We start from the raw sequence: 13,746 nt of genomic DNA on the forward strand, positions 1-13,746 counted from the left end.
TTCTTATCTTTGGAGTCTGTTTCTCCAGTTTTAATTTAGCCTTGGTAATTCTGCCTGATCTCAGGAACTGCTATTGCACTTGCTGGAGTTTTTCTGTATTCCAGAGCCAAGAGAATCAAACCAAATAAAAAACTTTCATAGTCATACAATCGAGATGCCTGGACGAGGACCTAGTTCGATCTCAAGTGCTTGAATCCAATCGAGTGTAATGATTGGATCTTTTCGAGAATATACTGAAATTCTGGTACAAAATGGTCAATTGTATGATATTACGAGTTGAGCAAAATGAAGACTAAATACATTATATATAAATTTTTAAATTTCATACTTGGTTCAATCCATGTGCATGTGGAATGAAGTTAAGTAATATCACTGCACAAAATAAGAGCTGTAAGTAATCTCTTTGTAATTACCAAATGAATAGTTAACTTGAAACTCGTTGATAAATTTGACTCTACATTGCTTGTATATTTGTTCTTGGTTGTCTGCACATAGCTCTCATTGGTAGGTGAAGTGTTGGAAAGATATTTATTTAATTATGTGAGAAAATTTTGTTGAAAGTATGTAGGTAACCAAGAAGACATTTGGATAGTCTTCTATGTTTTGGATATTCATTGATGGTATTTAATTATTTTTTTAAAATAAATAAATGAAAGTTATTTAATTTTATGAGAAAGTTTTGTCGAAAATACTTTGGTAAGAAGACATTTGGAAAGTCTTCAAAGTTTTGGAAATTCATCGATGGTATTTAATTATTTTTTTAAAAATAAACAAATAAAAATTTATCGAATAATCTGCAAATAAAATAGCATAAATTATACAAAAAATGGGTTAATTTCACAAACGGTCACTGAACTTACAGAAAAATTACAAAACGGTCACAGAAGTTTAAAACTTTCAGTAACGGCCACTTAAGTATTGGGACGCTTTCAAAAACGGTCACCGAAGTTTAAAAAGTTTCTGAAACGAAAACACTTTTTTAGTTTTTTTGGTTACATTTGCGACAATTTTTCGGCTACTTCCAACCACCGATACCATCGAATTTTGATACCGTTGGAAAGATCACAACGTCCTCTTCAATTACCACTGAAAATCTCTTCGTAATACCAAAGAATTTGACCAAAAAATCACCGCAAAAGTTGGCCCAAAAAATCTGAAAATCTGCCTAGATTTTCAGATTTTTGGGCGACTTTTACGGCAATTTTCCAGCGACTTTCGACCACCAAGACCGTCGGATTTTGATACCGTTGGAAAGCCCACAATGTCCTACTCAATTACCATCCAAAATCTCCCCCAAACTCCATAGGATTTGGCCGGAATAAACCCGCAAAGTTGGCGTCCCAAAAAGGTGAAAATATGGGATGCTAACTTTGTGAGTTTATTCCGGCCGAATCCTTTGGAGTTTTGGGAGATTTTGAATGATAATTAAAGAGGACATTGTGGGCTTTCCAACAGTATCAAAATTTGGCTATTTTGGTGGTCGGAAGTTGTCAAAAAATCGCCGCAAAAGTCCAACAAAAATCTGAAAATTTGGGCAGATTTTTGCCGTTTCGGGTAGCCAACTTTGTAGGTTTATTCCAGCCAAATTCTTTGGAATTTGGGGGAGATTTTTTGTTGTAATTGAAGAGAACATTGTAGGCTTTCCAACGGTATCAAAATCCGGTGGTATCGGTGGTCGGAAGTGGTTGAAAAATTGCTGCAAAAGTAGCTCAAAAATTTTTAAACTTCAGTGACCATTTTTAAAAGCGTCCCAATACTTAAGTGACCCTTAATGAAAGTTTTAAACTTCAGTGACCGTTTTGTAATTTTTCTGTAAGTTCAGTGACCGTTTGTGAAATTAACCCTACAAAAAATTATATCATACAATAGTTCCAATAGGATCTGAAAAATTATAAAAAAAATTTAGCACTATTTTTGCACGTGGTAATGAAATGCGCATAAAAATTATATGCATAGAGAAGGATCTTTATATTGAATATTAAAAGATTATATCATGTTTCCAAGCAATCTCCTACCATTTTCGTACTCCAAGCTTCTCCATCAACGACATCAATAATCTATCTATTAATCTAGCACATAGACGTGTGGAAATAAGAGAAATATTATTGGACAACAAAAATCTTACAAATATTACAAAATTATATTCAACTTGAAGTTTCTATCCTTAACATATCACAATTTTTCAACCACTAATTTATTTCAAAAATGCATTATACCAAAACTCATTTTCAACCACACATTCTTCTATAAAATAATTATACACGTATTTCAAAAATTTTTCCTTACTTTTTAACTACACATTCTCCCAAAAAAAAAAAAAATTACTATCCCATAATGCATTTTATCCCAAAAATGAGAATCGAACAGAGGCTAAATATAGTTCTCAATTGGAAGACACTGAGAAGATTTTATTTTCTTCAAATTTGAAAGTGGATACAAAAGTGAACAGTTTGACTTCCAATAAATAGATAAATTAGTAAATTTTCAATTAATTATTGATAAGTTTGATACACAGATAAAGAAAGAAGGTAAAAATTATAATATTTTTCTTTATATGTTTTACAACAATTTGTGTCCACATTTATAGGTGAAAATTTAAGATTTACGTGGTAAATATAATCCGCGAAGAAAATAATCTGTAAATGGAAAACATTGATTTTTGGGGACGTGTACTATAATTGCTCCTTGTAATTGTTGGTATGCTATAACACTCTCCCACAAGTTGGAGCATGAAGATCCATAATGCCTAACTTTGATTGAAAGAAGACAAATATTTCTCTTCCCAATTGTTTAGTGAAAATATCAGATTCTTGTTGAGAGCTTGAAACATAGGAGGTAGTAAGAAGATCGGATTTGATTTTCTCATGAACAAGATGGCAATCTAATTCAATGTGTTTGATTTGTTCATGGAAAATCGGATTGTGAGCAATGTGGATGGCATCTTGATAGTCACAGTGAAGCAAAATAGGTTGTGGATGGGACACAGTGAGTTTTTATAATTAGAGACGAAGCCAGACAAGTTCACAAGTTGTAGTGGCCATCGCACAATATTCAGCTTCAGCAGAAGAGCGAAAGACAGTAGTTTGTCTCTTAGTGCTCCAAGAGATAGGGCTATCACCCAATTTGGTAATGAAGCTAGCTATGGAATGTCATGTGAGTTGATAACTCACCCAATCATAGTCACAGAAGACAGATATCCGAGAACTACAGTTGGATGAGAAAAATAGACCATAACCTAGAGTAGTTCTCAAATAGTGGGGCAAACGGTGAGTAACATGAAGATGAGGCTTGCGAGGAGTGCGTATGAACTGACTTAAAATGTTGATAGCAAAGGTTATATCCGAGCGAGAGATGGTTAAGTAGATCAAATGACCAACCAATCGTCCATATAAGTTAGGATCATCGAGAAGATCACCATCCTGGTCATTAAGTTTGCAATATTGTTCCATGGGAAAATAAGACGCGCGAGAGCCAAGTTGACCAGAATCAGAAAGAATGTCCAAAGTATATTTCCTCTGATTGATAAAGATGCCTTTAGGAGATCGAGCAACTTCAATCCCTAGGACATATTTGAGATCACCAAGATCTTTGATTTTGAAGGTCTATGCAAGATGTCGTTTGATAGAATTAACTACAACGATGTCATTACTAGCAATAATAATATCATCAACATAGACAAGAATGGCAGTAAATGTTCTACCCTCGATCTTAGTAAAAAGACTGTGATCAGCTACAGAGTGACTAAAACCTATAAGGATGAGAACATGAGATAATTTCAAATACCGATGATGTGAGGCTTGTTTGAGGCCATATAATGATTTGCAGAGACGGCATACTTGTGTCTCCCCCTTACGACAATATCCTAGTGGTGGCCTCATGTATACTTTCTTATCAAGATCACCATGGAGGAAAGCATTATGAACATCTAATTGGTGAATAATCTAATGTTTGGTTGTAGCCATAGCAAGAAGACAACAAACAATAACAAGTTTAGCCACATGAGCAAAGGTGTCATTGTAATCCAGACCTTTTACCTGAGTGAAACCCATGGCAACTAAACGAGCTTTATAATGTTCGATGGAACCACTTGCACGAAATTTTATTTTATAAACCCATTTACAACCAATAACTTTCTTATCAGGAGAGAGATGCACAAGGGTTCATATGTGATTGGCTTTAAGCTTTAAGGGCTTAAATCTTAGAAGTCATAGCCCGTTGCCAATTAGGCTACAAGATTTCTTAAGAGTAAAGGATAGGGTTCTGAACATTTTTGGAGATAGAAGAGAGGAAAGCATAATGTTTTGGACTAAAGAAATGATAAGAAAGAAAATTAGGTAAAGAGTGAACTGTACCTGAGAAAGATTGGGAATGAGATGATGAACGTGGTCACTCTGGAGGTAGATCTGAGCAAATGTAATCCTGAAGATATGTGGGGTGAGTGATTGTGTGTCAAGGTCTAGGTGATGGGGATGTAACAATGATGGGTTCTGATGAACTGGTAGGTTCATCATCATTTGATGGTGTTGGTATACTTGGTTCAGTTTTTGGTGGGGATGGTGCTTGGGGAGGTATAGCATGGGTGTCATGTGTATCATGGGTTGAAGGTAAGGTAGTATGATTTATATCGTGAGACTGTGTGGTGTCTGGTATGGTATATATATTATAACAAGACATCCGAAGGTTGCATGGTAGTAGTAAATAGAAAGATAGATTCTACAAAGCGGACATCACGAGATAGGAATATCTTCTTGGTTTGCAAGTCATAAACACGATAGGTATGTGAAGTTTGAGAGTAGCCTAGGAATACGCATGGTGTGCTACAAGGAGAGAACTTGTCTCGTTGAACACTTAAAGTGTGTGCATGGCAAAGACATCCAAAGATACGAAGATGATTATCGGTAGAAGGCTTGTTGAAAAGGTCATAAACAGTTTTTTTTTTCATTAAGAAAGGGGGTTGGTATGCGGTTAATTAAATAAGTAGCATTAAATATGCATTCGTCCCAAAAGAAAATAGGTAAATATGTATAAAAGTGAAGACATTGAGCCACATTTAACAAGTACAATGCTTTCGTTTAGCTATACCATTTTGCAAGGGTGTTTCAACACAAGTACGTTCCTAAATGACGCCATGGTAGAGGAAGAATTGTTGCATACGATGAAAAAGAAATTCTTGACCATTATCGGATCGAACATGTTTGATGGGACAATTGAACTGTGTGTGGATCATGCTAATGAATGTGGTAAAAAAAGTAAATGCTTCAGATTAAAACGCATGAAGTAGACCTAAGTAACACATGAAAAATCGTCGATAATTGTAAGAAAGTAGTGTGCATTATTATAGAGGGTGTGGAATATCTGCCCAAATGCCACAATAAATTCAGCTAAAGATAAAAGAGCTTTTATTTTCGATCAATTTAAAGGGAAGGCGTGTATGTTTGCCTCGAATACAACTGTCACAATTTCTAATTTTATTCAAATCACATAGAATTTTCGGAATGCAAGAATTCGAAAGATGACCTAAACGAAAATAATTGTAAGAAAGTAGTGTGCATTATTATAGAGGGTGTGGAATATCTGCCCAAATGCCACAATAAATTCAGCTAAAGATAAAAGAGCTTTTATTTTCGACCAATTTAAAGGGAAGGCGTGTATGTTTGCCTCGAATACAACTGTCACAATTTCTAATTTTATTCAAATCACATAGAATTTTCGGAATGCAAGAATTCGAAAGATGACCTAAACGAAAATGCCATAGGTCTGGTATGGATATAGGGTTTGCTATGATATGAAGCGCAGCTTGATTTAATGGTTGAAAATGGTAGAGGTCTCCACATTTTTCACCATCCAAATCAGCTTCCTTGGGTATTGGTCTTGAAATAAACAAATAGACAGAGAAAATATGATAATACAATTAGACGATTTAGTGAGTTCACTAATGGAAATTAAGTTGTAATGAAAATAGAGGACGAAAATAAAATTATAAAGACATAGTTGATGAGAAATATAAATGTGACCAATATGCGTGACTTGGGCATTAGACCCTATAGGTAATGTAAGAGATTTATTATGGGCTCAAATTTGTGTGGCTTTGGGCAAATTAGAAAGAGAGGAAATATGGGTTGAAGCCCCACTATCAATTATCCAAGGGATTGGGGCATTGAGAGAGTTGAGTGGGGTATACCAGAGAAGGTAAAGGCTGTGTTGGTGTTGGGTTGCAAAAGTTCCATCAATTGTTGGTATTGCACTCGTCAGTCAGACTAGGGATTACACTCGACATTGAAACAATTAATGTATTAGACACCATGTTTACTGTGGGTGGCCCCCAAATCGTGTGGCCGAATTTGGATAGGAGCTAATGACAAAGGATGCTTTGGCTTGTTGGTGTTCAATGAACTAGGTAACCAGTAATCTCGAAGCAAGAGGACACTAAATGGCTGTCCTTTCCATATTTGGTGCATTTCTTTCCACTGCGAGGTCGAGATCCATGAGTGATTGGAGGGTGTATACATGCGACGGCCATGGCGGTGGTTTTGGGATTGGGTAGTAAGGAGGCGTTGGGTTTCTTCTTGGGGTATGGTGGCATATGTTTTGGAGATTGTGGGAAGAGGCTCCATAGCTAGGATTTAGCTTCGGATATTGGAGAAGAAATCATTGAGGCCCATGAGAAATTGGAACAATCGTTCAATGTTGATTGTTCATTCGACCTTTTTACGGGCATCACAAATGTAGGTATTGGGTTCGGTTAAGGCAGTGAGTTCATCCCATAGCCCTTTGATTGTATTGCAATATGTGGCGATGGACGTGGTGCCTTACTTGAGGTTCACCACGTCATGATGAAAGCGACAAAGACAAGGGTGGTTACTTTGAGAGAAATGATTGTCCAAGTTAATCCAAACATCAAAAGGCTGGGTGCAGTAAATTAAGCTTTGTCAAAGGGTTTTGTCGATAGATTTCAAGAGCCATGAGAGAACTATATCGCTGCATCGGTTCTAGAGACTAGCAACTTCGGGCGTCCGATGGTTTCTTTAGAGTACCATCAACAAATGCAAATTTATTTTTGGAATTAAGTGCCACACGCATCGAGCATTTTCAAGTGGCATAGTTTTCTCCAATAAAAAGGTCTGGTACTAATACGGCACTAGGATTGTCGGTAAGGGTCAGAAGGTACGGAGACTTGAGTTCATTGATTAATTTTGAGGGGGTGGAATCAGACATCATGGTAGTGAGGTGATTGTTGTTTTAATGTTTGCGGAAGTCAAAAAGGTCTAGGAGAGATCACAACGAAAGAATCGGTTTGATACCATGATAAGTTTGATACGGAGATGAAGAAAGAAGGTAAAAACTATAATATTTTTCTTCATATGTTTTACAATGATTTGTGTCCACATTTATAGGTGAAAATTTAAGCTTTACACAGTAAATACAATCTGTGAAGGAAATAATCCGTAAATGGAAAACATTGATTTATAGGACTTGTGCTGTGATTGCTCCTTGTAATTGTTGGTATGCTATAATAAGCACATTCAATGCATTTGTAACTATGATTTTTGTGACACATCGTGCACATTTCCTGGCTTGTTTGCTTTCGAGGTTGAAATTGTAACAGCTAAGAAGAAACACATATCTATCTATCTATAATATTTAAAAGGGTGATTATATTACCACTACAAATATTATTTTTTACACCACATTATAATTACACTTCAAATAAATCTTATTTTTGATAAATACACCACATTAATTTTACAATTATAGTCCTAATCAAAGTAAAAATTAAAAGATCGTGGTGTACACCCCTTATCAATCATTTTATTCATTCTTTCTCTCCCTCTCATACCATTCTAATTTTGCCCCATGGAAAATACTTCCCTCCTCCTCTACCACCAGTAATTCTCCCAACCCCAATTAATTTTGTCTAGAAAAAGGTGAAAAACTTCTCCCATCCACCTACGAAACCCCCATTTTCTAATCTGTCCAAAAATTCTCTCTCACCTGTAAGCCCTACTCTCAACCCCGTTTCTAATTTCTGTCACACAGATTTTACCCACCGACCCTGCTCATCGTGAATTAACTATTAGAAGTACAAAATCATCACAATTTATATGCATTACAAGATCATAATAAAAAGAACAGGTGTCGTGAGGGAAAAATAAATACTGCCGATGACTTGGGACGGATTCAAGATTTGATTCTTTTTAGCATAACATGCTTGAAACATAAACATCACTAAAAGAAGTATTTATATGAACTACATTCTTTAGCTCAGGAAATTCCCGAGCAAGGTGACACAGCACTTGACATTTGAAGTATTTCAGCTTGCTATTATGTTTCTTCTTTCCAAACCATTTACCCCCCTTTTTTTTTAAGGTCCCTGACCAGTTTTTTTCCTTTCCTTTCCTACCTTTGAAACAGTTCTTCTTACGCTTAAGCCTGAAGTTTTTCCAAAACTAGATTCAGCCACAAAAGCTTGTCCCAGAGATTTAGCTGCAACAAGGCGCTCATCCTCTAGTTCCACATGGCAGGTAGCATCAGCAAAAGTTTTTAATGTTATCATTGTGAGTTGGATTGACTTTCAGATGTTCCCAGTTATTATGAATGGGATGGATCAAAACCTAAACTTGTTGTTCATTAGAGAGTGTGTGACCAGTTGACTTTCGCTCCCTAATCATAGTAGACATAGTCCCACATGCTATGTGATGTTGTGAATAAGATGTTTCTTGTTAATTGTCAACTACCTCAGTCTAGTCACACTAGTACCACTATATTTCTCTCTCAAATATGTCCAGATGTCATGAGCAGTCGGGAACTGCTCACACTAGTAAATGAGATTGTCCGCCACAGAACTTACGAGAATTACACAAATAATGGAATCTTTCTTTTTCCATGTATTGTAAGTTTCCTGATCCCTTCTCTGTTGAGTAGTTTGACCTACCCTTGGGTCTTTCATCACGTGGTTAACGTCCCTCAAGGCAATCTTGTTCCTCTAACGCATACCAAATTTTATAGCGCCAAATGTTATAGTTATCGCCATTCAATTTGTCACCCTTATTAAGGTTAACTATGATATTCTTAAATGCCATGATCTTTCAAAATTTTAGAAAATAATTATATAAATATCCATTTGTGCACACATCATTTTGCGCTCATGTAAATTAAGTTTTATGATAATTTCACACTAGACACGGAGTTGAAAGTTCATTAAGTTCCCAATCATCGTCCATTATCCTAATGTTTACATTATCAAAAAATTAATTTAATAGTGCAAAATCATAGGTTCTAGGTTAGAATTACTTAAACTCTTTTAACCTTAGAACTCCCACTAAATTAAAACATTAATCATGTACAAAATAAGCAAAACATTTTGGCTATATGAGATAAATATAATACATATATATAAATCTCGAAATGTCAAATGTACATGCAATCATATTTAGCTTCTTTAAACAACTATTAAACATGAAAAAAATAAAATTTTACATAGATATTGTTTGACAATTTGAACTAACCACACTTATCTAAATTAATTATAAAATTCTCATTTTTTGAATTCCATTTCTTGATTGAGATCTTGATCAAATAATTGTAGCGTAAAGGTGGCGAATTATCCAAAATTTCAATAGCAACATCATGCCAATGTTTAGGAAAGCGTCCTCATATGACAATACATAATTTCCACCTCGCATATAGGCTGTCCTAAATGTATCACTTCTTGACACATTGCTTTGAGATATTTTATGTATTCATAGCCCTTGCTCTACTAGCTTCTTCTCTAAGAATGCAAAAAGTGCACATTAATCCAGCTATATCTTATCAAACACAAGAATTGAGAACTAGTCACAATAGATTGCACAACCTAATCAAGACCCATACAACTCATGAACGTATGTAAAACTTGATATTTTGAATACTTTCGGAGTATTTTTATTTTAAAAAAAATGAGAGCACTAAAAAAAAAAAATAATAAATAAATAACTCCCAATAGGAGAATACCACTTAACAAATATTCTTGATTTTTATAAAAGAATTTTTTTTAATCAAGTCCCAAAATATTTAAAATATTTATAAATTTAATTCAATAAAATAAAAATTATTTTTAATTATCTGAAAATTATTTTTAATTTCATATAAAAATAAAGAATATTTTAGGGACCTTGCTGCAATTTTCCAAAATGGATTTGGAATTCACGTGCCACAATAGGTTTCTGTTTCCTTTTATCATTTTTTTAAATATTAAAACAAAACTAGGGAGCATTAGTGTCTCTGCACAGCGGTGGCGCGTGGTGCAATTCGATCGCCGAACAAGTTTTTTCGTTTCGTCTTTTCAATTAATTTTGACATTCTGAATTCATCTGTGTGGTCAGATTTCACAATCTCATTCTTTAAGGCTGTGTTTGGAATACAGACAGACCTGGCCAAGACTGAAATTTAAAAAAAAAATGTTACTGTTCATCATCTCCACAAAATCGACTGTTTTTAAGATTTTTCTTAAAATTTTGGAAGGCTGTAATTTTTTCAATTTAAGGCCAAAATGTATGTACTTTATTGTGTGGAAGGTCTCAAGAAGATCTATCCAACTATATAAAATAGACAGTGTGAAGCATAACGTTCAAGAAGTTATCACTCGATCAAGTTTCAATTTTCTCAACTAGGGCCCTATTTTAATCCCAGAATATTGAGCCAAATCATATGAAATTTTGTAGACATGTTGTACAGAATATCATGAGCATATAGTATAAGTCTCATGAATGTATATGGAATACATGAAAAGTAGCCATTAACAACATTCAAGCTTTGAAAGAAAACAAGAATGCATGTATTTCAATCATGCTAAAACATTTTCAACATGTATTTAAACAAGAAAACAATTTACTTAGGCTCTAATGCCAATGTAAAAATGTGCTTGCATGCTTTTAACCGAATTTAAGTTCTAAAACTTATTTGAAAGTCCCAAAATGAGGTTGAATTACTTGCCTATTGATTGCTTGCCTTCAACATTGTCTAGTATCCACTTCTTGATCTAAAACTCGATCACGCAGGAAGAAGTTTGTTGTTCACAATCCAAGAATCCAATTTGATTCCCAAAAATCAAGCCTCCACCGACATCTATTTTTTCACTCTTTAAAGGAATCCAAATTTTTGCATGTGTGTTGGTTTTGGAAGTTATTGACTGAGGGAGGTAAACTTTCAAATTTAATTTTCGACACCTCTCTTCAAAATTCATTTCCATACAAATTAGGTTGGGTCAACTCACATGGGCGATCCATTTTCTTCCAACAAGTAGAAACCCAAGCAACAGAGTTTTCCATAGCCGAAGTTGTGGTGTTGAGTCAGGTCACAACGGCTTAGCCACTTTAGATTCATCAGAGAACCATCATTTCTCCAACCACACTAAACCATAAGTCCAGATCACGCATTTGTTCATTTTTTCAGTCCAAGTCATTTGTTTTGTTTCCTCACTTTCCCCCCAAACCCAAAATTGTGCTTTAATTAACGGTGGTCAATTATTCTCTTTGTTCATTTATCACCACAGGATTATGATGCTCTTTTTAGCTAACAAAACTAGGCACAGATCAAGATCAGTTACACTATTTTCACCCTTTTCTTTAACGGGAATGTTTGATCTCTTCTTTGTATAATCAAGTACTCTTTTTGTGCTAGATTTTGATTGCCGACTAGAGAATCGTGTTACATAAATTAGAATACCGGTAAAAAGTGACGGAGGATCTAAGGAACATTGCAGCATACAGTACTCGGAAGACAATGTCGGGTCATATGACAGTGAAATGGTCATCATCAAAAGCTTCTACTTCATTTTCAACTGATCAATGGAGCCATAATCGAGATCATTTCATGAATGAATTCAATGTTCTTGTGCCTATAGGCTGAAAAGTCTGTTTAATGTACTACATGGTACCAAATATGATTCAGGATCGCCACTTAATTTAGTGTACATGTTGTAATTATAGGTAAAATCCAAACTTAGAACAATTACATTCCTGTCTTTGACCATCTTCATGTTGATGATTACTTTGTAGACTTAATGTTCTCTGCATTTTGATACCTTGATTTTTATTCTCAGAGTTGTGAAACCAAGTCAATTTTTTGAAATTCATTCTTAAATATTTTATGGTATTTCCATCTTCTATTTGTCTTCCAGAAAATTATACTACATTTCACTATATTAAACAGTCACTAGTAACATAGTTGAGATTTTCATTCAAGAACGAATTGCTTGACATGATGAACTCGTGTCTAACAGACGCTGCCTGTACAAGCAATGCACACACATGCTTCACTTACTGGGCACACGTGGTGAACATATTTGAAAAAAAAAAATTATAATTTTCTCTCCAAAACTGAATTTTTTTACGATAAATTTCACGGTGGTCCTGCAAAATTTCCAATTTGTAAAAATATTGTTTCCATTCCATTTTTACCTCCTCCCCCCTAAACCTTTCATTAAGGAAAATGGCACTTTCCATTCCAAAAAATGTAAGTGTGTGTTTAATTGTCAATATTTTTCTTGAAAAATGTCATTTTTCATCCAAATTCCTACTTTTGTGCTATCTGATTGATTGATTTTATTTTCTTTTTTTTCATGGAAATTTGTTTCCTATTTTTTTTCACCTGACCATATTTTCTTTGAAAACAAGTATATTATTTTCTTTAAGGCAAGTAAGTTTTTATTTTCCAGGTAATTCACTTTCTTTCTTTCTCATCTACTCATTCTCTCTCTCATCTACCTACCAATAAAAAATGTACAAATATAACATTTTCTAAGTTGAAAATAAAATCAATCAAACGCATTTAATTGACAATTTTCACACAAATAATTTCTAGAATTCATTTTCTTTCCATGTAAATTACATATTTGCAATCAAACGCACCCATATGTTATTTCCACCATTCTACAATATATTTTATGCTTATCACTTTCATTCACGAATTGTACTCATGGGCGAAAATTCGATATCCGAGCTGAAAGTTATGCTTATTTTAATCCATGCTGCTCGCTTTCCATTTCTTTTCCAAAACATTGAATCCAGCGCACCAAACATGATTTCACCTTCAAGACCAAGATATAAATTGTTATTTGGCTTGTTAACTTCAATATTTTGTACTCCATAGTTCGATGAAGTAATTGAACGACTTTATTGGCTCTTAGAGGTCTCGAACTTAGCTTGATTCTTGGTCTTAGCTCCTTATCAACATGCGCCGAGTCCTTAAGCTTCTTAATAATTTTTCACCCCTCTCCTTGGATCACATCATTCCCTCTTTCTGCAAAAAGATTCGACCTCGAATCCAAACCCAAGTTATAGCGCTTGTTTCCAATCAATGCATAACATGAAATGGTCCATCTCCTCTAGGATGCAATTTTGACCACTTTTGAATTCGAATCTGGTTCCTGTGTATCTAAACTCAATCACCTTCACAATGATCAAAGTGCGTATGTTTCAATGTCTTCCTCTTGCAAGTATGTGATGCTCTAAGAATAATTTCAATTGATAAATCACCATGCACTCTCCTTCCTTTGCTTGGCCTAGGCAATTGTAGCAGTGTCGCTTTAAATGGATGCATGTTTGCCTACATATCACCTTGGTATTTCAATCCACTGCATTTGAATTCATTCCACGATCTTTGAAACTCCTTTACCTCCTTGGGAATTACAAAGTTAACCTCCGATAAATAAGATATTTCCAAGCTAAGATGAGGTTGTTGATTAGTTCCAACAGGATTGATTTCCAA

The sequence above is a fragment of the Olea europaea genome, chromosome 14, assembly GCF_002742605.1.
Source record: "Olea europaea var. sylvestris chromosome 14, O_europaea_v1, whole genome shotgun sequence".
Classification (NCBI taxonomy): Eukaryota; Viridiplantae; Streptophyta; class Magnoliopsida; order Lamiales; family Oleaceae; genus Olea; species Olea europaea.